Source organism: Dromiciops gliroides, chromosome 1, assembly GCF_019393635.1.
Source record: "Dromiciops gliroides isolate mDroGli1 chromosome 1, mDroGli1.pri, whole genome shotgun sequence".
In the NCBI taxonomy this organism is placed as follows: Eukaryota; Metazoa; Chordata; class Mammalia; order Microbiotheria; family Microbiotheriidae; genus Dromiciops; species Dromiciops gliroides.
Window position 1 is genome coordinate 514888115 of NC_057861.1, and position 23257 is coordinate 514911371.

The following is a 23257-nucleotide window of genomic DNA, read 5'->3' on the forward strand; positions in this document are numbered from 1 at the left end:
TTGCTGATAACCAAAGCTCTTCAAATGTATAGCCATTCACAGTATATTAAATACCATTCTGTTAACTTACAACATGTTTTCACAACTATGAGAGATCATGGGGGCATCCTTAGTTTTTAAAGAAAAAGGCCAAGACAACTTCTTGTAGCTTAGAGAGATTAATTCTTCATAAAGCCAAACTATTAGTCACTTCAGTTGTTTCTTTTCCACTTTGACTCATTTCAATCATTCTCAGGGTTTGCTGGTATTTAAAAAAATATTATAAACTCAGGCTGTTTAAAACAAAAATAGTCCAGAGTGAATTAAGTAAACATTCATTTTGGTAACATGGGCATTTATTCCAACAATACTTGAATGCATGATAACATTTCTGGACATTTGGAAGGAATAGGAACACTCTTTCCAATTTTTTTTTATAAAGAAAATAGAGACTTTCTCAGCAATTAGGTCTTATTGATGAGAGTGAGATAATTTTCCCCTAATGTGTTTTCTAATGAAGAAGTGGAAAGGCACATTTGATTCCAACATATATGAAAACATTATCTCAATTATTAATGTGTCCTTTTCCCCTAGGGATAAATTAATCTGGTTGCACATGGTTTCCCCTTTCTGCTTAACATCAGAATTTAATAAGAAAAGACTTTTGGAATGTACACAGGGCACACTTAAAATTCTATTGGACTAAAATCCGGAAGTTTAAAATGAAATTGCTGATTAGGATAGGCTAGTATAGCTGAAACTTTTCAACCTAGAAGTTGAGCTTGACAAGACATTTTAGCAACAATTGGCAAAATAAATTACACCTCTTTTCAAAAATGAAGAATTATTCTGGTAACTTAAATGAAGTTGAAGCTTATTAAAATTACAATCAGGTTTCCAGGGAAAGATTTAGTTTTGCAAAATCCTTCATGTTGGTTGGGCAGATTTGAACATTTTATTTTCACCTATGATATGGGACAAATTTTATCTTTTCTTAAGAAAACCAAGATCCTATGGACCATTGATTTGTAGTATTATTTATGATTTGACTTTGTGACAAAACATTTTGACTTGAGTTTAATTTTAAAATAATTGTCCATTTTTCATTATTGTCCATTAACTTAGGTTAATATCTTAATGAACAAACACTTTAGTATATATGTCTAAAGTAAATAATAACTAGATTGTTTTTGTTTTAAAACTGCTGCTTAAAGGAAAATGACTTCTCTACACTTTACATATACTATATAGATTGATTCAAATTGTCAGATTGCTTACACAGGACTGTGTCCATGAGCAGGAATCTATGCATTGATGAAATCTTGAACTAAAGAACTTGTTCCAGCAATAGGATGGGTAACTGTTTAGATTCAAAGACTCTGCATTGTAGTGGCTTGAGTCATCAAAATGCCAGAAGATAGAATAATATTACTGCCACAGCTTATACTAAAGTAAAAAATTGTTTTTATGCAATTCAGTATTTAGTATTCTAGGCTATCTCTCAGCTGAATTTAAAATATAAAATGTTTATAAAATTCAAATAATTTGTTCCTTAAAAGTAAACCATAGTAATGTTACTATTGCATTTTAAATTATGCAAAGTAACAGCTGGTGTAGATTTTTGGCTTTGCCTCATTTGAGGAGAAGATGTCTTTTTCATTGGTGCCTGTTTGATAGAGTGAGCATTTTGTAGTTTTACATGGACTGTAAAACCATCTGCTGCCTTTTGGAAAGATTTCCAGTATTGTGTTAAAAATAATAATATAAATTGGACATTTAGAAATATACCTTTAAATAAAATAACTAGAATTAAACTATCCATATGATTTTAGTTTATACACTTAACCCTGCCCAGAAATGCCCCAGCAAACCAAATACTGAATAAATTAGCACTTCTGATTTCTTTAAAGAGGGGGAAAAAAAAAACTTCATTCCCTTTTCTTAAAAAAAAGAGAAAGAAATCATTTGGAGACCTAATTTAATAAATTTAAATATGTGTGAACTTGAATTGCGGACATGATAAACCCTGAGGTATTCAAGGTATATTAGCCAATTAATATTATGTATTTTTTGGTAGTTGCTTATTTGGTAGCATTTTGCCTCTGTGAAGAAAAGCTCTTACAAGTATGTTTCTGGGTCCATGACCATGGTTTATTCTCCTCCCCCCCCATTATGTCATATTTTTTACTTTTATCCTGTTTCCCACATTAACTAAGAAGTACAATCCAGAAATTAAAGTAAGAATCAAGAATCTAAAGTTCTTAGATGAACCTTAAAAGCCAGATCACATGAGAGAAATGAAGCACAGGGGTATGAATTGTCTAGAAGCTGAACCATCAGGTGTCAGTATTAATATCATTCTGTTATTTAGTTTCATTTTAATTGCTTGAAAAATCATAATTTTATTACCTATAAATCACATATCTTGGGGGATATTATGATAAATTTTGTCTTTAAAACCATGGCTTATTAATGCATATATAAAGTAAAATATTAGATGACAATATCCCAAATCACTATTATCCAAGATGGCGCATACCATGGCAAATATAGTTTGTAATTGTGTGTGGTATTGTATCCATAACAAATGAAATGACATATACCAAATTAAAGTACACATTGGTTAGCATGGGAAAGAAATCATATCATTCTCTGGCATGCTACATATTTCACAGAGCTTCTTTGAGTATCCCCCCTCCCCACCCCCCCCCCCCCCCCCCCCCCCGCTTTTGGGGTGGATTTTATATACTTTAAGATTTCATGAGTTCAGACATTCTTTGTGTATTTACACAAGAAATACAGACTCTTGTATAAGTACTTAGCATAAAAGCCAGAAAATCCAGAGCAGCATACACTCTTTCCTTATAAGTATTTGCCACCTTTCTCAGATAAGTTACAGAATTCCATTATCCAAATTGTTACACATACATGTGTGACAGAGGTTGACCTTTAGTCATGTCAATCCTTTTTGTGTAGGCCTCAGGCTCCAGCCTAATGGCTCAAAGCCTGATTTACTCACTGTAATAAGGGCAGGAGGTCGAGCAATTGTCAGGCTGCCTGTTCATACTCTTCTCAGAGCTTGGTTGAAGGCTGTTAACACAAAGCTTTTCAAAGTGAATTTACAACCACCACCACTGACAGAGGCCAATCAGTACACCATAAATGTCAGGTTAGTGAGATTGAGCAGTAAGTAAAGGACTGACAGCACACTATTGGCTGAAATCAATTGCTTAAGGTTTAACCGAGAATAGCAATTTGTGTGTAACCGGGTTTATGAAAAGAGCCAAGATCGGAGAGCCACCTTCAGTGCAGATTCTATAGACTTACCTGTTAGCAAGAGCACATCCCCCTCACGGGGTAGCAGTTCTAACTGTATCCTCATGGTCGTGATTCATGATTTGGAAGTTCAGAGTAGTAAAGTATACTGGATTTGGAGTGTCGATTTTTTAAAAAATGGGGGCAGTATTACACTGAGAGGAAAAAGGAAAAATAAAATAAAATATAGAGCCTCTCAAAGAAACTGAATGGGGGATATGTCAGAGATATAATGATTAAGGGAAAAGCCAGGCTTCAGCATTGTCATTTACGGAGATTCTAAGAGTGTAGTAAAGGATTTCTGTAAAGATGAGAGCACCCCAAACCCCTCCCTTTTATCATTCCTGAAGCTTTAGTGAGGCAAAATTTTCACAGAAGTCACTAATGACTGATTATGTTCTGAGGCCCTGAATATCCATGAGATGTAGTTGCCTAACCAGACTGAATGCTTTTATCATTTTGTGTAATGACAGACTGGACAACAATTCATTTAGCTCTGGCAGCATCAGCATTAAAATGTAGGGATCCATTAAAATGCTGTATGCAAGGATTTATAAATTAGGCAATTTCCTTGATTATTGCAATCATTTACAAAATTGATTGTTCTGGTGTGGTATAGACAGGTTTCAGCAGTGATCATTGACAGCAAACACATTCTCTGATATCTATAGCCACTGGTCACTAAACTAGGTCACACATCTATGGTTCTGCTGTGCTCTGTCTCAAGGTCAGTTGCGCATTAAAATCAGTTTACAATCATAAAACACCATATCTGTAAAGGAGACCTTCAGAGGGGGCAAGGATATTTGTAGATTGTCATTAGATGTGTAAAGTTGTTGGGTTGTGGGATTTTTGTTTCTTTTTGCATTGACTTTAATTTGTATTTGTTGGTAACTGTAGTATTCAGTGAAGTTAGTAGCACACTTTCTCTTTGTGCCCCAAATTGAAAGGAAATAATTTTTGCAAATTACGGTAGTAAATATTTATTTGATTGAAGATCTAAAAGTCAATAAGTTGTGGGCTTTTTTTTTTTTTTTGGTTCTTCCTTAGAGTTCTAATTAACCAATAGATATATTGTAGAGTAAGTTGATTTTTGGTCAATGATTTCTACAAGGTATAATAAAGACATTGTTACAACATGAAATGCTTGAAATACTGTAGGTTTTCCTATTCTTATATCTCTATGATACAACTGCTCGGTGCTTAATCACTAACCACAAACCACAGGGTCCCTTGTAGTTGTGAAAAATCAGAGATGGGCATACGCAACATTTAATTCAACAGATGTGTACTGAGTGTCTACTGTATCACAACACACAGTAGGTTGAATTCTGGCAATTTCAAATGAACCACACAGTTTTTGCTTACCCAAAACTGGTTCCCCATAAGTTGAGTTTCATTAAGTCATCTGAGTAAATACTTTAATTTTGTTTCTATTCTTACATAATTGTTTTACCGTGAATGTTTTCCACCTTTGAGCAGTCATCATAAATTGGGGGAAGTGAGTTAATAAGTCAGAGTCCTTCAACACTGATCATGTTAGGACCAAGACACAATTTTTAGAACACCTTGAATATGAATATAGACATTATGGATACAAGAGACTCTATTTTCTGGTTTAAAGAAGGAGGGGGAACTGAAGACTATATGGCTTTTCATTGACTGTATTCACTTAGCTATCTGTCAAAACCAGGGACCTGCATTATCTATCATGTTAAGTAAGGATCATTTGCATGTATCTAATAAAATATAAGAACTTGCTTTATTTCACACAGGGCATGCTAGTCTCTCCCAGCTTTCTCAGCTAAATACATATGTATGACTCCCTAAGGCTGCCTCTGATTGTACTGTGGTTTTTCACAGCATTCCTAGTTTCAGTCGAGCATGAGGCACCCCCAATGCAAAGTTTTTCCTAGAAGTACCCACATGTTTAACTAATAAGCAAAGAGCCACAATATCCACAATAATGAAATACTGAGATGAAGCTTATTCTCCTCAAACAAACAGGATTTTCCTTCCTATGTGAGGATTGTAAATTGAAACTGCCTCAGATAATGAAGTGTCTTCTGCAGGAATGCTTGGTGTAATCTAATTCAATAGGAACTTCTTAAGGGTTTTTTAATTGGAATCAAATTAAATGTAATCAAGCCATGTTTTCTGTGTCTGGTAAAACCCTGAGAAATAACTATTGTTAGCCCACTTGGGCATTCTTATTTTTTTCAAAGCACAAATAGTAATTAGTGTTAATTCTTGATTATCCATTCTAATGGAACCAGAGCTGTGGCATGGAAGATCTCAAATGACAGAGAACCTCCAAATCATTTATTTCTATTTGGTTTTGTAGTACATTATATCTTTTTTTTGGCAGGGGGAGGGCTTAAGAGCATCTGTGTAATCCATCTTTGTAATTATGTTTGATTCAGACTATTATTAAAATTAGTTTTTGTTGTATAGAATATAAAACCAATTGGGTGGAAGTGGGGTGTTGGAGGTCAGGGCAAAGTCTAGAAGCAAGTGTTCTCAGCAGCAAAAGAGAAACTATTCTAAGATATATTGTCTGAAAAGTGGAGAGGCTCCACATGGATTTTTAAAACTGAGTATGTACCTATATTGCATCACAATTTGACTATTAATAAGGAATGATGACATTTATATATGAATTTGTGTTTATAATACTTTATTATTTATTTCTATTATGTCCTTTGATTCTCACAAGAAGTGTGTGTCCAAGTATGGTTATCCCTATATAATAAATGAGGGAAAGAAACTTGGAAAAGCTAAGTGGCTTGCTCATCATCATACAACAGTAAATAGTACAGCCTAGGTTTGAACTCAGGCCTTCTGATTTCACATCCACTTCTCTTTTCATTAAAATACAGCTGCCTAAAACTAGTGCCACTACTTCCCTGAAACAGTGAAACAACTCACAAATGCCACCCATAAATGGCAATATTTCATTTTTTAAAAAAATTTTTAGTGAGGCAATTGGGGTTAAGTGACTTGCCCAGGGTCACACAGCTAGTAAGTGTTAAGTGTCTGAGGCCGGATTTGAACTCAGGTACTCCTGACTCCAGGGCTGGTGCTCTATCCACTGCGCCACCTAGCTGCCCCTCAATATTTCAATAATATCATCTAAAAATGTATTTAAGTGGGTCAGTCATGGATAGAGTTTGATTTTATGTCTACTACTATCATCACACCTATCTATCTTTTCTTTTGGGAAATTCTGGGCCTTCAGATGTACTGATAACACAGAAATAGTTCTGTTATTCTCAAATATTTTCCAGCATGTTTTCATAAGAAAAGAGTGTTTTCATTGGCTATTGGGAATATTCTAATGATCCCCATAGAGTACAGGAAGAATTTCTGTTTTCTTTTTAAAACATAGACAATATTAGTAAAGTGGAAACTTTATCTCCTTTAAAATGCTTTTGTGAAACTGTAAGTGGTATTATCTTAAAAGAAAGTTTCTCATCATTTTGAGTACCAGCTGTAGGGACTACTTAGCTATGTGACTTCTGGGAATTCACTTAACTCTTCTACCTCAGTTTCTCTTTGTGTAAAAGAGGACATGATAAGATTATGAGGATTAATGGAAAAATATTTATAATGGGAAGTATTTATATATACCAAAGGGAAAGGTTTATAAATCTCTAGTGCACTCTAGTGCACACATATATCCTTTCTCAATTCATCTTTGAGATTATCTGCAGTCAGATCTGTTTCACCCAGACACTAAACTACTAGATTTAATTACATGTGGCCGTTGATTGGACTCAATGATTCAGGACTAAAATATATTTAAATGCAAGTTCAGTTGGTGTTACATAAACAATGAGGAAATGCATATTAGAATTATAGGACACAGACGGAATCTTTCAAAAAATTACTGTCTGGCTTTTCTTATTAAAATCAGATTGAGTTTCTGTTATATAATGACAAGAGACTTTAGATTAAAATGCTGTACTTGCTCATAACCTTAACTTTTAAATACAAGGAATTCATAGTCAAGTCCTTTTACTTCTCTGGATCTCTGTTTCCTCTTCTGGGAAATGAGGTGGATGAACTAGATCTCTGAGGGTCCTTTCCAGAGCTAATATTTGAGTAGTCTTTGATTTACTCACAAAGAAAGCTGACATGGAAGTCAGAAATGTGGGGGGTAGGACTTAGTATTGTGACTAGAAAAAAACAAGAGCAAAATCTAAAACCTGCAGTTCTTTTGTACATAGACCCCAAGCCAGGAGCAATATATTTGGTGGGTTTGACACCAAATATTGAATTTTGCATAAGAAAACATTTCAGTGCTGAGCAGATTGCAAATGGGCAATAAATATTAAATGACAACAAATCAACCTAGCATCACCTTTACCACTCTACATAAAAAAGTGCATGTGACTGGATATGTACATATATTTACACAAATAAATGATATATATTAACATTAGATAGTCAACTTAATTTTAGTTTTTTAAGTTGGAAAATTGACAGTCTAAATGATTATCTGTTTAGGAATTGTAGATGCCACCTCCCCCAAATCAACACAACTGCCAGAGTCATCATAAAATGATCTACATTTAAACACTTGTGAACGAAGAGAAATAAGCACTTTGCTCTAAAAAGCCAAATCTTTCAAGCAAAGGCTGTTTGACCACTTGTTGGGGGATATTGTAGAGGAAATTTCTCATCTGATACTTGGCTGGATTTCTGACATCTCTGCTTTGAGGATTTGTGAAGCTCACCAAAGGTCTCTATGCATCTTCATTTTGATGTAAACAAAAACTAATTCATTAATATTTGTCTGGTCCATATAAATCACTCCTATGCTGAAAGTGCTTTAAGCTTTACAAAATACTTTCTTTATAGCATTGAATCATAGATCTCAGAAGTGGAAGGATTTTAGAAGCTATTTAGCTCAACCCACAAGTGAAAAAAGGATTCTCTGTACAACATACCTGACAAGTGGTCATGAAGCCTTTGTAAAACAACCTCAAGTGAACATATGGATAGTTCTAATTATTAGGAAGCTTCTTGGCTTGAGCCTAAATTGTTTCTTTGAATCTCATCCATTGTTCTTAGCTCTGCTTCCTGGAACTAAACAGAACTCTTGTGAGGTAGCTAATCCTAGTATTATTAGTAGTATTTTGTTCATGATATCGTTTTTAATAGGGTTCAAATGGAAATAGTCTTAGAACAAGACTATCCAATTTTTTAAAAAAATATTTAATGAACTATAGACTATTGCACAAGATGATAAAATCACTTATTTCATTGGTTGAATAAAAGTATTAGGATGTAAGTTCATCCTATGTAGGTTCACTGAAACAGTTGGGTCAAAATTCCAATACCAGAGAAGACAACAGGGATATTTACCTCACTATGTTCTCATATGATTTTGATATCCTCTTCTAGGTTTTTATATTTTGAAAACTTTTAGTTTCATGTAGCTTGGTGATCATGAGTTTTTGCTATGGCAACAGAAATCGAAAGCATGTTTTTAACTTTTCTGGATCAATATTATGTCCAAATGATTGTGAATGACAGTTCTGTTTGTGATAATAGTTCAATGCAGTTTATTGGTAAAGTTTGCCAGAATATTTAGAAGTCTATATTTGTAGTATGGGGGTTTGTCGTTTGTCAGTTCATGACAGAAAGTGTGCTTTTGATCTGTACTTTAAGCCACCACGTTATATTTTGATAGGATTTCTTTTTGGTTAGGTGCTAAATTTATACAGCCTGCAATGATATGTTTCAAAGTTTTTGCCATTTCCTTTCATAATTCTACATCTATCACTAAGTCTGAGCTCTTGAAGGAAAGCTTTTTTTTTTTTAATAGGGGGCAATAACCTGGTCCCAGAACTGTCATCATAAACATGTTTGTTTCAAATAACAAATCTATACTACTCAGTCATGTGTTTGATGCTTCGTTATTAAGATATTGTTTACCATATTCATGCAGTTGTTGCCCATGGAAGGACTTTTGATTCCTTATTTGGTTCTTGACAGGCTTAATCCCCAGAGAAACCACTTTCAGTTAGATAAATAGACCACTTTCAATTAGACATCCAATTGTATGTACGTGTTATCAGACTTTTTTTTTTTTTTAGTGAGGCAATTGGGGTTAAGTGACTTGCCCAGGGTCACACAGCTAGTAAGTGTTAAGTGTCTGAGGCCGGATCTGAACTCAGGTACTCCTGACTCCAGGGCCCGTGCTCTACCTACTGTGCCACCTAGCTGCCCCAGAATTTATTATTTCTAGCTGAAGTGATGTCTGCTTATTCTAAAATTATTTCTGTAGGTTCTTGAGCTCTTTATAATGTACTCCAAGAGTGTCTATAGACAATCCTCTTTTCTCTTTCCCCGGTAAGGAAGCGATAATCTTTCTACAGTTACTTTAGGGTAATGGGCCCTGTGTTTTGTTAATATTGCATGTCTTTTTGTTAGAGTACTTTCCAAATCAGTTATGCTTCATTCTATAGCTCTTCTCCTTCTTTTTACTTCTCCTCCTCCTCTTTCTCCTCCTTCCCCCATTTTGCAGATGAGGAAACTGAGGCTCATAGAGGTTGTGACTTGCTCAAAGTAAGAAAGTTGGCTCTGTCACAGTAAGTATCTGAGCCTGGATATTTCCCCAGGTGTTTAAACAACTAGTTGAATGCTCTTTCCACTACTTTGCTGCCTAACTGGGCAAACTAGGCAGTTTGGTTTGGTCAGTGTGTGTCACAAGCTCTGTACATGATCCCTTGATTGGACTTTTCAGTGATAAAGGGAGCATGATGGAGAATATGGCCAGGAAAGAAATGTACAACTCAGGGATACTCTTTGCCTCCTATGACTAGAAGTTCCTCTCTTAGTTTTACCCTTAGTTTTTATTTCAACCCCAAATAGTTACCATCTGTTCCTGGACCTTGCATCTGGTTTCATCTGACTTTTGGTGTTAGTCCTAGTGTTAGTTCTACTTCCATTCTAACTCACCTTTGGCTAAACTTCTTGGGTAGTTTTAACATTTATAGTGAAATGTGTGTTTGTGGTGTGTGCACGTGCATGTGTGTGTGTGTGTGTGTATGTGTTAGTACGAGTGCACTTGTGAATGTTGAGAGGGTGGATAGCCTACTGGGGAAAATTTATGTTAAAGAGGATAAGCAGAACATGGAGAATTGAAATACAAAGCTATACCTAAACTTTTGGATCATTACCCATGACAAAATTTTTAAGGGAAAAATATTAATTTCTGGTCTTTAAGAAGTATGTCATTGTTGCTCATATCTTGTCATTTATGTTCATCAGATTTATCAGTGCTAGTCACAAAAGGCAAAATAGACATGTAAATAACATATCACATTTATATAGCACTCTGATGCTTTTTCATAACATTTTTGTAAAGTAGCCAGTACAAATACTGTTTCTTCCATTTTAGAGAAAGAAAACTGAGGCCTTGAGAGAATAAATGACTTCTCTCAGGCCACACAATTAGTGACAATCATCTAGAATTTAATCTGATGCTCTTTCCTTTACACTATACTGACTAATTTAAATTTAGCCTCTTTATTCTTGAAAAAGCTTTGGCAAAGGTACAAATAAAAAGGCAGAAGGCAAAAAGAAGCAGAAAGAAGAAAATTGAGGACTCTGTATCATTTATAATTAATCACCCCAAGAATGAGTGTATTTGTTACTTTTTTCATAACCACAAGCAATGGTGGTATACAGATGTTCAGCAAATGCTTATTGAATAGACATGGTTGGGCACATATTAAGCTTACTCAAAATTTTTGAGCTTTACTCATATAGTGGCAGAAAGTTAAAGTGACACAATGGTTTATAATACGTCTATACTCACAAATCTACCTGAGGACTGACCTCAAGTGATCAATTTTAGAAGATGGGTGAGAGGGGAGGACTTTAGCTGTGTGAATAGGGATATATAAATGGATGCATGGGGTTGGCCTTTATATCTTACAGAGGATATGAGGATGCCTACTTACTCACTGGGCTGGCTAGTTTACTCCAACCTGTCCTCAAATGGGCTAGTCTAGGGTTAACCATGTTGTGTGTGAGGAGATACACTCTCCCTACCACCACTATAGCTCTCGAGCATCAACTGATGCCTTTTCATTTACAAAGACCAGTCACTTACAGTAATGACATAGTTAGATTTCAACCATAACCATTTTTTTTTAAAACAGAGAAAAAGAAATAATAAAAAATTGCCAGATTTTCATATATTAAAACAAAGTCAGGAACATTAAATGCATCACAATCCACACATAAAGTTGGATCAACCCCTCCCCTCAATGTACTCAGCATTCATGGAGAAGTGTGGGAATACACTTATAGAAACTTGTCAAGATGATACATGAATAAGGAAAATCCATGTGATAGGGGATAAGTCACAACTCTGGGAGTATAGTCTTTAGTATCCTCTTTCTGTCTCAGGAATTCTCCATAAAAGCTTCTTGATGAATGTAGATTCTGTGTTAAATGGATGTCAAGTTGAGTTGATCTACCCTGTACTTAATTAACACCTTACTGGGTATGACATCTCAGTCAAACCAGTCAACCTGATGGGCAAATTCTCTCATCCTTTGCTTCCAAGCTGTTCTTTTGCTAAGTTGGCTTTTATTCCTCATCAGCATCTGTAGTATCCATCATTTCTAGTCTCAAGCTTCTTACTGATGCAGTTCTGAAATCTGCTCTCTCTCTTGTTAGTAACTAAATCTCCATATTCTACCACCATATAAATTGTAGTCATCCCATAATCACAAAATAATTCTAGTATTTATATTACTTCAATATATAACTGCTTGTCACATTCAAAATGAACAATTATCTCAACTTCACATCAGAATGACTGCTTTTCTTAGAACTTTGAACAGATTTAACTGGGCAACAAACTGCTCTATGTAAAAGGGCAATACGTTTAAGGGACAATACCTTATGGGGTATTCAAGGAGAACCAGCACTTCTGGTGTGAAGGCTTGCAGAGCTCTTTTCAGGGCTGTTAATCTACCTTTAGTGTCTACCTGGCACTCATCTCTTAGATGTTGTTCCAAGAAGCCATAATATATATAGTGGCCATACCCCAGTAAAGCATTTTGTCAGACAGGCTAAACCTGTTTGAGGGTAACCAAGAGGCCTCAAACCCATTGATAAGTTGGGGAGGGTGAGATGAATACTTCAAGCATGTGAAGACTTCCCCCAGCAGAAGGGGCATATGAGAACAATTTGTTTCAACTGCCTTGAAAGTAGCTGAAGCAGGCACTGTGGAGTGTAGAACTTGATCATACATTGAAGACACCAAGGTCATTCATTGCATCTCAGGCCATCGCCAGTTATCTTGACTTTTGTCTTGCCATTGGCCTTTGATGACTCTGGAAGAGAGAGTGAGGTTGATGACTTTGTGCAACTCAGCATCACTTAAATCCATTTCATGCCAAATCAAGACATCACCCCATGATGTCATTGTTCCTCTTCAAAATGAAGGACAAGGGGGCAGCTAGGTGGCATAATGGATAAAGCACCAGCCCTGGATTGAGGAGGACCTGAGTGCAAATCCAGCCTCAGACACTTGACACTTAACTAGCTGTGTGACCCTGGGCAAGTCACTTAACCCTCATTGCCTTGCAAAAACAACAACAATAACAACAAACCAAACCGAAAACAAACAAACAAAAAACACACAGAAAAAGCCAAAAACAAAATGAAGGACAAACAACCACCTTATGTACACATATACATACATACGTAGCTATGGAATACTAGTCATTTTTTTTTTCCTGTTCTGGGCCTCAGTTTTGCTATCTGTAAAGCAAAGGAAGTGAATTAGATAATCCAAGGCTCTTCTAAACACTACAGGATACCATGAGGTTGTTCCACAGTTTGTATATGGCCTCATGTTCTAGTTAGTAGTAGTGGAAGTTGTGTGATCATAGATTTAGAGCTGGAAAAGACTTTAGGAGTCTCCATTTCCTCTGTCTCTGTCTTTCTGTCTCTATCTCTGTCTCTCCTCATCTCTGCTTCCTGGTATCCCTGACTTCTTTCAAATCTCAGCTAAAGCCTCACCTCCCCCAAGAAGCCTTTCTCAGTCATCTTTAATTTCAATGTCTCCCCTCTAAAATTCTTTCCAGTATTTCCCAACTAGATACCTTTACTGTCCATAGCTGTTTGCAAGCTGTCTCTGCTATTTAGACTGTGAGCATCTTGAGAAGAGGGACAGATTTCTTTTGGCCTTTCTTTTCTTCTTTTTTCCAATTAATAGTATTTGATTTTTCCCAATTACATATAAAGATAGTTTTCAACATTCATTTTTGTAAGATTTTGAGTTCCTGATTTTTCTCCTTCCTTCCCTTCCCTCTCCCCAAGACAACATTACTTTTCTTTTCAATCCCAGAATTTAGCACAATGCCTGGAACATAGTAGGCAATTTATAAATGCTTGTTGACTTGACTTATTGATATACTCAAATAAACATAACACCCTTCCCCCTCTTATTTGATCTTAAAATAATGTCAATTGTATAAAATGTAGCTTTTGAAATCCTAATTTTATTGAATCATGCCTGCTGAAATATCTGTGGAAGGGAGGCTGGAAGAAAGCTTAGACTAGTTCTGCTGCTACTTATACCACTGTAAATGACATTTAGTTTGCCCTGCAATGTGCAAGAGAGTATTAATGGAACTATACAAAAGTAAGGAAGCTGGTGCAAGTTCCTTGAAGTTCAGCAAAAGATGGTTGTTTTGAATGTTATGCTCCAGGGGAGTTTTCCATCTGTCTGAATTTTAGCCTGGAACTAACTTCCTCCACACGATGATGAAATCCCTAACAAATGTAGTGTGTAGTGACAGCATCAAACATAAGGCCTTGATTTTTTTCAAAGCACTTATATTTTTAGTTAATTCTATTTGAATTTTAAGTCACCTCTACATGGATAATTAATATATTCATTTTCTTTCTTCTTTTCTTTTCTTTCTTTCTTTCTTTTTTCCCCCATCTTTTGTTTCTAAAAAACATGGTGGACAAGAAGAGTTGTTTTGCAAATCACAGCCAAGGTGGTGTCCAACAGTTTTCACAGTGGTGGAAAGTTGTTTTTTAAAGTTATTATATCTTTTATTAATCCCTTCCAAACCAGGTCTAGAGTTACCAAAGGAAACAAATGTCTTTTAGAAGCATACTCAGGCAGTTAACAATGTTATTCATTGCAGAACATAAAAAAGAAATACAAACTTTTTAATGTAGATAAAAATTTTTTTCTCATTTACAAAACATTTCACTTTAGACCATGAAACCAGTAATAAAAACTTGAAAAAATCAAGATATTTTTGGATAGGACTCTTTACATTGTTATTGAAGTAATGAGATAAATTTATATGAAAATTTTAATCCTAATACCCCAAATTCTGTAGAAAAATACTGTACAAATAACCTTATATGCCATGTGATTACAACCAACTTAACGTAGAATTGTCAAAGCATTTGGAACATTTAGAAATTGTATATGCAAATAAATATTTCTGATCTTTGAAATTAATTTATCAGAATAAAATTCGCTCCTTTTGTTCAGTTATTTTAGTTATATCCAACTTTTCATGACCCCATTTAGGGTTTTCTCATCAAAGATACTGGAGTGTTTTTCTATTTCCTTTTTCAGATCATTTTACATATGAGGAAACTGAACCAAACAAGGTTAAGTGACTTGCCCAGGGCCACACAGCTAATAATTGTCTGGGGTCAGATTTGAGCCTATGCGACAAGTCTTCATGACTCCAGGCCTGGCACTCTTTTCACTGTGCCTTCTAACTGCCCAATAACACTCTCTGGTAGCTGGCAATTTTCATTCTTTTTCATCAACTTTTTCTTTTTTGAGGCAATCAGGGTTAAGTGACTTGCCCAGGGTCACACAGCTATTAAGTGTTAAGTGTTTGAGGCTGGATTTGAACTCAGGTCCTCCTGACTCCAAGGCTGGTGCTCTCCACAACTGCCAAGTTCCTTTTTCCAGATGTCCAATTAGTAAAGGCCTCTAAATGTGAAATCAAGGTGTGCTGATTTTGTCTTAATTCCCTGTTTATATCACTTCTTTTCTGGGCCTATTGAATCTTGCTGGGGAATGTAGAACTTCTCCTGTCTAGCCCTTCAAAGGGTACTTGAACTTTTGTTATCTAATGTCTAAAAGGCTTACAATCCACTTTCCATCTATACTTCTGCTCTACAGAATAAGATGCTCCCTACCCCTGGACCCCAAGCTTCCTTTTGTGTATTGTCTTCCCCCCTTAGATTGTAAGCTCCTTGAGGACAGGGAGTGTCTTTTTAATTTGTATATCCAGCAGCTGGCACAGTTCCTGGTATACAGTACATAGTAGATGCTTAATAAATGTTTATTGAATTGAATTGAAGCTTAGCAATCTAGCATTTCCTTTCAATTTGAGTCAGGCTTGGAAGCACCTTAGTAATCATATGGTGGGTTTTTTCCTGATAAAAGTATTTTATTTTTTCCAGTTACATATAAAGATAGTTTTCAACATTTGTTTATATAAGATTTCCAATTACAAATTTTTCCCCCTCCCCTCCCTTCTCCCTCCCCTAGACAGCAGGTAATCAGATATAGTTTATATATATATATATATATATATATATTTATATTATATATATATTTCATATATATATATATATATGAAATAACATTAAACATATTTCTGCATTAGTCATGTTATAAGAGAAGAATCAGAGCAATAAGGAAAAACCTCAAAATATAAAAACAACAACCCCCCAAACAAAAGAAATAGTATTGTTCAATCAGCATCTATACTCCACGGTTCTTTTTTTGTTCTGTATTTGGAGATCCCCTTCCATCAAGGAATCATATAGTTTTAAAATTAAGAACTTTATAGCATTCTTCAAGGAAAACAGGAAACACTCCTTTCATTTAGAGTTTGAGAGAGGTGAGTTCTTGTGAGAAAGCTTCTGTCCTTAGAATAGCCCTAATGTTGAGTTCACAGACAGTACTGACCTCTTCCAGAGGACAGTGGAACATTTGAACTCACTTTTACTTCTGGCATTTTCCCAGTGTTTGAAGAGAAGAACAAGCTAGGAGCTGGACATTGTAGAAATTTTCATGGCTTAATACGCAGAGATAACACAACTAATGTTTTAAGGACACATTAAATAAACAGCAGGAAACAAAAAGGGATTCTAACCACTCTAGCTTTTCCCTTGCAAGGCAGAATCAGAATCCGGGTGTACTGGTTTCTCTTTCTGTGTATCTTTGCTTTGAAGACCTCAAGACAGTAATCCTTAAACAATGGAACCATGGGCACCGTGTTCCAATCTCAGCTCTTGCTTCCTGTGTGAATTTGGCAAGCTGCTTAACCTCTATGGGTCTTGATCTCCTCATTTTAAGATTAAGATGGTTGAATTAGATGATCACTGAGGTTCTTCCTAGTTCTAAATCATATTCCACATGCAATAGAGGAATAATGTTTTCTAAATAACCATAAAAGTACATTTTGATGTACTTTTTCTTGACTATCCCATTAAATCTTCAGATCTCTCAGACATCTCAGTAATGCCAAAGATTCTATCAAAAGTTATAAGCAAATTCAAAAGGATGCCTTGTGAATTCCTGTTGTGTATGTAGCAGGAGAAAGACACAGGTGGGTGATCATTAGGGGCATCCTCTTTAGTTTCTCTTGAACATAATGGGATGGAATGGGTAATAGAGTGTGGAATGGGAAGCTGAGGGAGAAATTGGTAAATTACCTTTGTTTAGCACCTATCATGTATAGAGTGTTGTGCTAGGTGCTATAGAGGGATAATAATAATATCTTGGGATAGAGGTAAGTGTGTATATGAAATGGTCTCTGCTGTCATTGAGTTTGCAATCCCAGTTAAGGATGGATTTTTTCCCATTCAAGTTCATGAACTCCTTGAAATCTCTGGGGTCTGTGAAGCCTAGATTAATAGGCATTTTTTTTTGGTGGGGGTAATGAGGGTTAAGTGACTTACCCAAGGTCACACAGTTAGTAAGTGTCAAGTGTCTGAGGCTAGATTTGAACTCAGTTTCCTCCTGAATCCAGGGCCAGTGCTTTACCCACTGTACCATGTTGCTGCCCTCCAAAAGGCATGTCTTAAAGAGTTTTCTGAAGCACTGGAACCATGATCACATAGAGGTGACACATGAACCTAGGTCTTTCTGACACTGAAATTAGATCACTATCAACTATAGTTAGTTATAACACAAAATAGAAAATACATACATGAATTAAGTTCAAACAGAGTGGATGGGTGAAGTTCAAAAAGGAATGATTATTTTTTTTTCTCATGGGGCCAGAGGGAGGATCAGGGAAGTTTTTATGAAACAGGTAGTATTTCAAATCAATTCAAGAAACATTAAGCACCTATTATGTAGAAGTCTTTCTGATACCTGGGGGTTAAAGCATGTACAAAGATATATAAGGGCAAGTCAGTTTGAGGAAAGAGAGAACTTATATTGGGTCAATTAAGTATGGTAGGATTTTAACAAGGAGAGAGAATTTGTGATGCAGTGAATGGTGTAAGCAAAAACATGGCAACAGTGAAGTGGGGAACATGTCCAATATATAGAAATATGTAGGAAGAGGAGAGCAACAGGAAACAAAGCTGGAAGTATAGGGTATTGTCAGCACATGGATGGGCTTGAACAAGCAGGCTAAAAAAAAAATCAACTCAGTAGGCAATGGGGAGCTATTAAATGGTATTGAGCAGTGGCATGCTCAGATGAGTGCACAAGGAAGATTAATCTGACAGCAGTGTGAATATTGGAGAGTTGAAAGACTTAACAGTACTTTGGTGGAGGCTTAATGCGTGAGAAGAAGATTTGAGTTCTGATTTTATTCTCACTGATTAATCACTGTATCTATTTAGCAGGAGAATGACAGTGGTGAAAGTTTAGCACAGAAAAGGTTATCTCTTTAGTTAGTGAAACTAAGTGCCAAAGGTTAGGATGAAATCTGATCAGACACCTCATTCAGAAAGATAAGTGCTATGACAAGGACATCTCTATAGCTCTTCCCTTACCCCCCACCCCCACCCCCCCATTTTCAGGGATTATCTGTGTTTGACAAAAAGAAAGCACAGTTTATCCATTACATGTGTTTTCAGTCAATAAGTATTTATGAGGTACTGTGCATGGGCACCGTACAAGACACTTCAAAATTGGAATGCCTGGTTTGACATACAAAGTTTTGCTAAATATAACAACTGTGTCTCAGAAGAATATGGCTTTGGGTGGGCAGGGGGAGTAAAAATGGGATCCAGGAAGGGAGTATGAGAAAAGGGAATACAAAGTTTTATAAAGATGAGCACAGGAAAGCATAGAAAAGGTCAACTTAAAGGTACAGACATTGAATCTCTATGTGTGAAGAAAATGTTTACTTTTTTTGCTTCAGTGACTTGAGTAGTAGGATGTTATAGACAACTGTAGGTTCTAGCTGGCATGGAAAGGAGGGTTTTGTAGTACTTCTCAGTTATTACTTTCTTTGTTTTTTTTGTTTGTTTGTTTTTTGTTTTTTAGTGAAGCAATTGGGGTTAAGTGACTTGCCCAGGGTCACACAGCTATTAAGTGTTAAGTGTCTGAGGCCGGATTTGAACTCAGGTACTCCTGACTCTAGGGTCGGTGCTCTATCCACTGTGCCACCTAGCTGCCCCAGTTATTACTTTCTATAATGTCTATTGCTAATTTTCGGAACCAATTCTCATGGCTAAAGATGTTGAAAGAGAGAGAAAGAGAGTGAACAAGAGAGCATGTTTATGTCCATACTGTTCATGCTTGTGTACATGTGTGAATTATCCTGTGTAAGGAAAGACTATAACCAAGTAAATTAATATGAAAAAGAGGCATTTTTTATTTAAGAAAAAGTGATTAGGAAGAATGATAAAACACACACAATGAAGTAAGATTTAAGGAATTTAAAGAAGGGATGGGGAGAAAGGTAGAATGGGGTAGAGGAGAAGAGGGAGTCATTTAAAAGAAATGGGGGGACAGCTAGGTGGCACAGTGGATAAAGCACTGGCCCTGGATTCAGGAGGACCTGAATTTAAATCTGGCCTCAGACACTTGACACATACTCGCTGTGTGACCCTGGGCAAGTCACTTAACCCTCATTGTCCCTCCCCACCCTCTCAAAAAAAAGAAAAAAAAGAAATGGAATCTGGAATTGGGAAATGGGTGACAGAAGTTGGAGGTAAGGAGGTGTGAGTGAGGAGAAAGTATAGCAAATAAGAAAGGAAGGAAACATGCAGAACAAGCAAAAAGAGATATTTATTGGTCTGTGTTGCCAAGTTGCTGAGGAATATATAACTCACTGCTACCAAGGGGCCATCTTGTATTACCCAAAGGTCTGTGTTTTATAATACCTTATGATCAACTAGCCTTTTAGAAGGACCCATACTTCCCCTACAATGACCAGAACCTTTTTTCTTGTCCTGAATCTTCCTCTCTCCTTACCTCCCCCCATCCTGGAATGACAGGAATGTAGCTGTTTGTGGACTGGAGATTAGAACTGAGGTTGGTGGACTAGAAGGAAAGCTGTCTTTTGGGGGACCTTAGAAAATATGCTTTGGATTCAGTTGATATTCCTGAGCTTCCTTTTCTATTAGTTTGTAATTTTTCTTAGAATGTCAGTCACCAAAGAATCCCTACTGAAATTCATTAAAGATAGCTCTTGCTTGTAAATTGCAAAAAACTAAATGAGAAAATTAAAAATTAAATTATATTTTAATTAATTAATCCAGAGTTGTGCTAGTGTTAAGCTAGGTCACTTTGATTTTTTTTTTTTGTAGAAGCCCTTTATTAGCAGAATTGCATCTTCAGAAAAATGTGAAGCCATTCACCTGGACTTCTAGTCTAGTTCCTAACAAAGGTTGGGTCTTCCCGGAACACACAAAACCGACAACTTTTAGGTTGCCAACTCTTAATTACCATCTCCCAACAAGGAACTAAGATGGCTTATTGTGGGTCACTTTGATTTTAAAGTTTTAAAAACAGTAAAGGTTTATGTTTTAGCTTGAGTTTGACAATATTTAAAATTTGATTACAATTTGTAATTTTAATTGGTTTTTAAAAATGTCCTTTTTCTGCAGTTTTCTTAAACTATGTTTTGTGCATAGTATACATTCAATAAGTACTTTTTGATGGATCTAGAATGTTTTTCACTTTTTAAAGTTTAAGTTTATTCTGGCTAACCATTTTGAAAAGATGAAAATGTTTTCAAGCTTTCAATGTTTGAAGTGTGGCGTATAGCTTGGGACATAGGACTGAGTGGGTGTCAAGGATTTAATAGTCTTGCCTCTGTCCAAACACAATTTTCACAAGCAGGTTACCTAAGATGCTTTTCTTTCAGGATCATCATATACATAATGGATACGGTAGTGTATAGTAGTTTTCAATATTGGCTCTATTATTTTGCTTCACTGTATGATATTGTCACCTTCCCCCTTTGGGCCTTAACGTTTTCCTCTGTAAAATGGAGAAGTTGTATTTCTAAGGTTTCTTTTGAATCTAATCATCCCATGACTTTTGTGTTTATTAATTTTTCTCATTATAGGAAGGATTATTTTTATAATTAGTTATTTTTCTTTGTGTGTGTGTGTGTGTGTGTGTGTGTGTGTGTGTGTGTGTGTGTTCAAACCTTCTCCCATTCCTTACACTCTCCCTTCTGGTGACTTCTACACTCCATCTCCATTTGGCTTTTATTCCATTTTTCCTTGTATCTGTTGTCCCCTTCCTTTTGTCCTTAAAAAGAATGTCTTACTTTGTTATTTCATCACTGTGGGGAACTCCACTGTACTGAGGAATTCCTCTGTAACTTATAGTTAGAAAGTTGCTTGGGAGCATTGAGAGTCACATAATAGTGTCTGGGGCAGGAATTGAATCCAGATCTTTTTGACCCCAAGATAGTACTCTATTACTGTCATGCTTCCTCTCCTGTCTTCATTCTTCTGTTTCATTTCACAAACTTTTAGTATGGTATCTCAATGAAATAGACCCCATCTAAAGTGGGTGCTGATGATTCACTATTTGGCACTTGACTTTTCCCTTTGAGTCATGAGTCTACCAGTGTCCCAGTTAATGAGACCAGGAAGTAATTCAGTTATTTCAGGATCCAAGGAATTTATTTAATGTAGAATTTATGATGAGACTATTTCATTCTAATTTTGTCCTGCACTTTCAATTTCTTCTGTCTTTTTCACTGCTAGCTTTTGTATCCTGCATCATCACATAGCTACTGAATATACTAATCCTAGAGGAAGCTACATTTTGGTGGTAAAGTGATTCCAACATAAATAAATATTGTAAAATATCTCTGGGATACTTGGCATCTCAGTGTACTGAATAAATATATTACAGTATGCGATATTGTTTTCATTAATGTTGCCTGCCTTATTCCCATATTTGTTTCAATAATGTCACTAGACAGCAGATTTTTCTTGCCTTCCAGTTAGTGGATACAAGTCTGATTCCTCTAAGAAATATTTCACATGTGCTAAATATTCCTCTTTAGGCTCTTTTAGTTCCCCACTATCCTGGCAGAAGGAATAAAAGATTTTCCGGACAAGTCAGGGATCTGAAGACTTCAGTTATAAAATGGCTGATAAAAGGGAAATGACACTTTTGGGAGGTGGTTCACATCTGGGAGTTCATTCACTGTATATGGATTGAGTGGGTGGAGAGGGAGCAATTTTGAAGCCTTGAAATACTATAAAAATCTATGCTTTGAAAGTGGAAGATGGTGATTAAAATCTCCATGAAAGAGCCACACCAAAAATAAAAAAGTTAGAATAAGGTCAGACAGGAAAGGTAGCATTATTGCTTTAGCACATTATACAAAATCAGCAATGCTGGATGCTAACTTATCAGAACACACATCTCTTTCTGTTGGGAAGTTCGTGCAGAAATGTTCCATGATCAACCTCATCTTTGAACCACCCACCATAACAACACAGTAGCAACAATGGAACACTATGTATTTATAGGGTTGTCTATGTAGAACTCTGGGCATCAGAGATTTAGCAGTTTTAAACTGAATAATAATAGTAGTAATAATAGCTAGCATTTATATAGTGCTTTAAAGGTTTGAAAAGCATTTTAAAATAGTCTCATTTATCCTCACAACTATCTTGAGAGGTAGGTGCTATTATTATCCCCATTCCCCAGATGAAGAAACTGAGTCAGACAGGGATTAAGTGACTTGTTCAGTGTCACACAGTATTTGAAGATGGATTTGATCTCTGGTCTTTCTGATTCCAGGTCCAATTCTCTATCTACTGTGTCACCTAGCAGCCTATGTGTAAGCAGTTATGTGTGTGTTATGTTGTGTGCTAGACAATTTGGGCTCTAACATGGATTTTGCTTTAATCTTTAACTGTCATTTTAACTATTTAAATCAAGAAAATGAAGAGTATCGTTGCCAAATTTCATTTTACTTTGTGCTTTTTGGGCATAATTAGCAATAATTTATTAAGTACCTACTATGTGACAATCACAATATTTGAAGCATTTTTTATGGAACTGACAGCCCTCAGGGGTTCAATTATCTTTATAGGTGACACCCATTCAGTTCTTGTCTGCCTCTGGCTCTGCATCATCAATTTTCTAGTGGACATTTCCCATTGCACATTGTATAGATAATTTCAACTCAACATGACTGAAATAGAAGTCATTATCTTTCCTTCCTAAACTTATTCCTTTCTCTAACTTCTCTATTTCTTTCAAAGATATCATAATTTTCCAGCATCCTAGTAGAAAGTTATCCTTGAACTTTGCCTGTTCCTCATTCCCTATATCTAATCCATTACCAAATCTTACTGATTCTACATCTACAACATCCCTTGTATCTCTCCACTCACCCAGCCATCTCCCTAGTCCAATCTCTTATCCTCTCTCTCTCCTAGACCATTGCAATGATCTCCTAAATGCTTTACTCCTTTAAGACTCTCTCCT

General features: G+C 35.9%; 1 protein-coding gene across 1 annotated transcript in view; it reads left to right on the forward strand.

The window, feature by feature from the left end:
* The window catches only part of PRDM6 (PR/SET domain 6), a 162424-nt gene that overhangs the window by 16881 nt on the left and 122286 nt on the right, over positions 1-23257 (forward strand).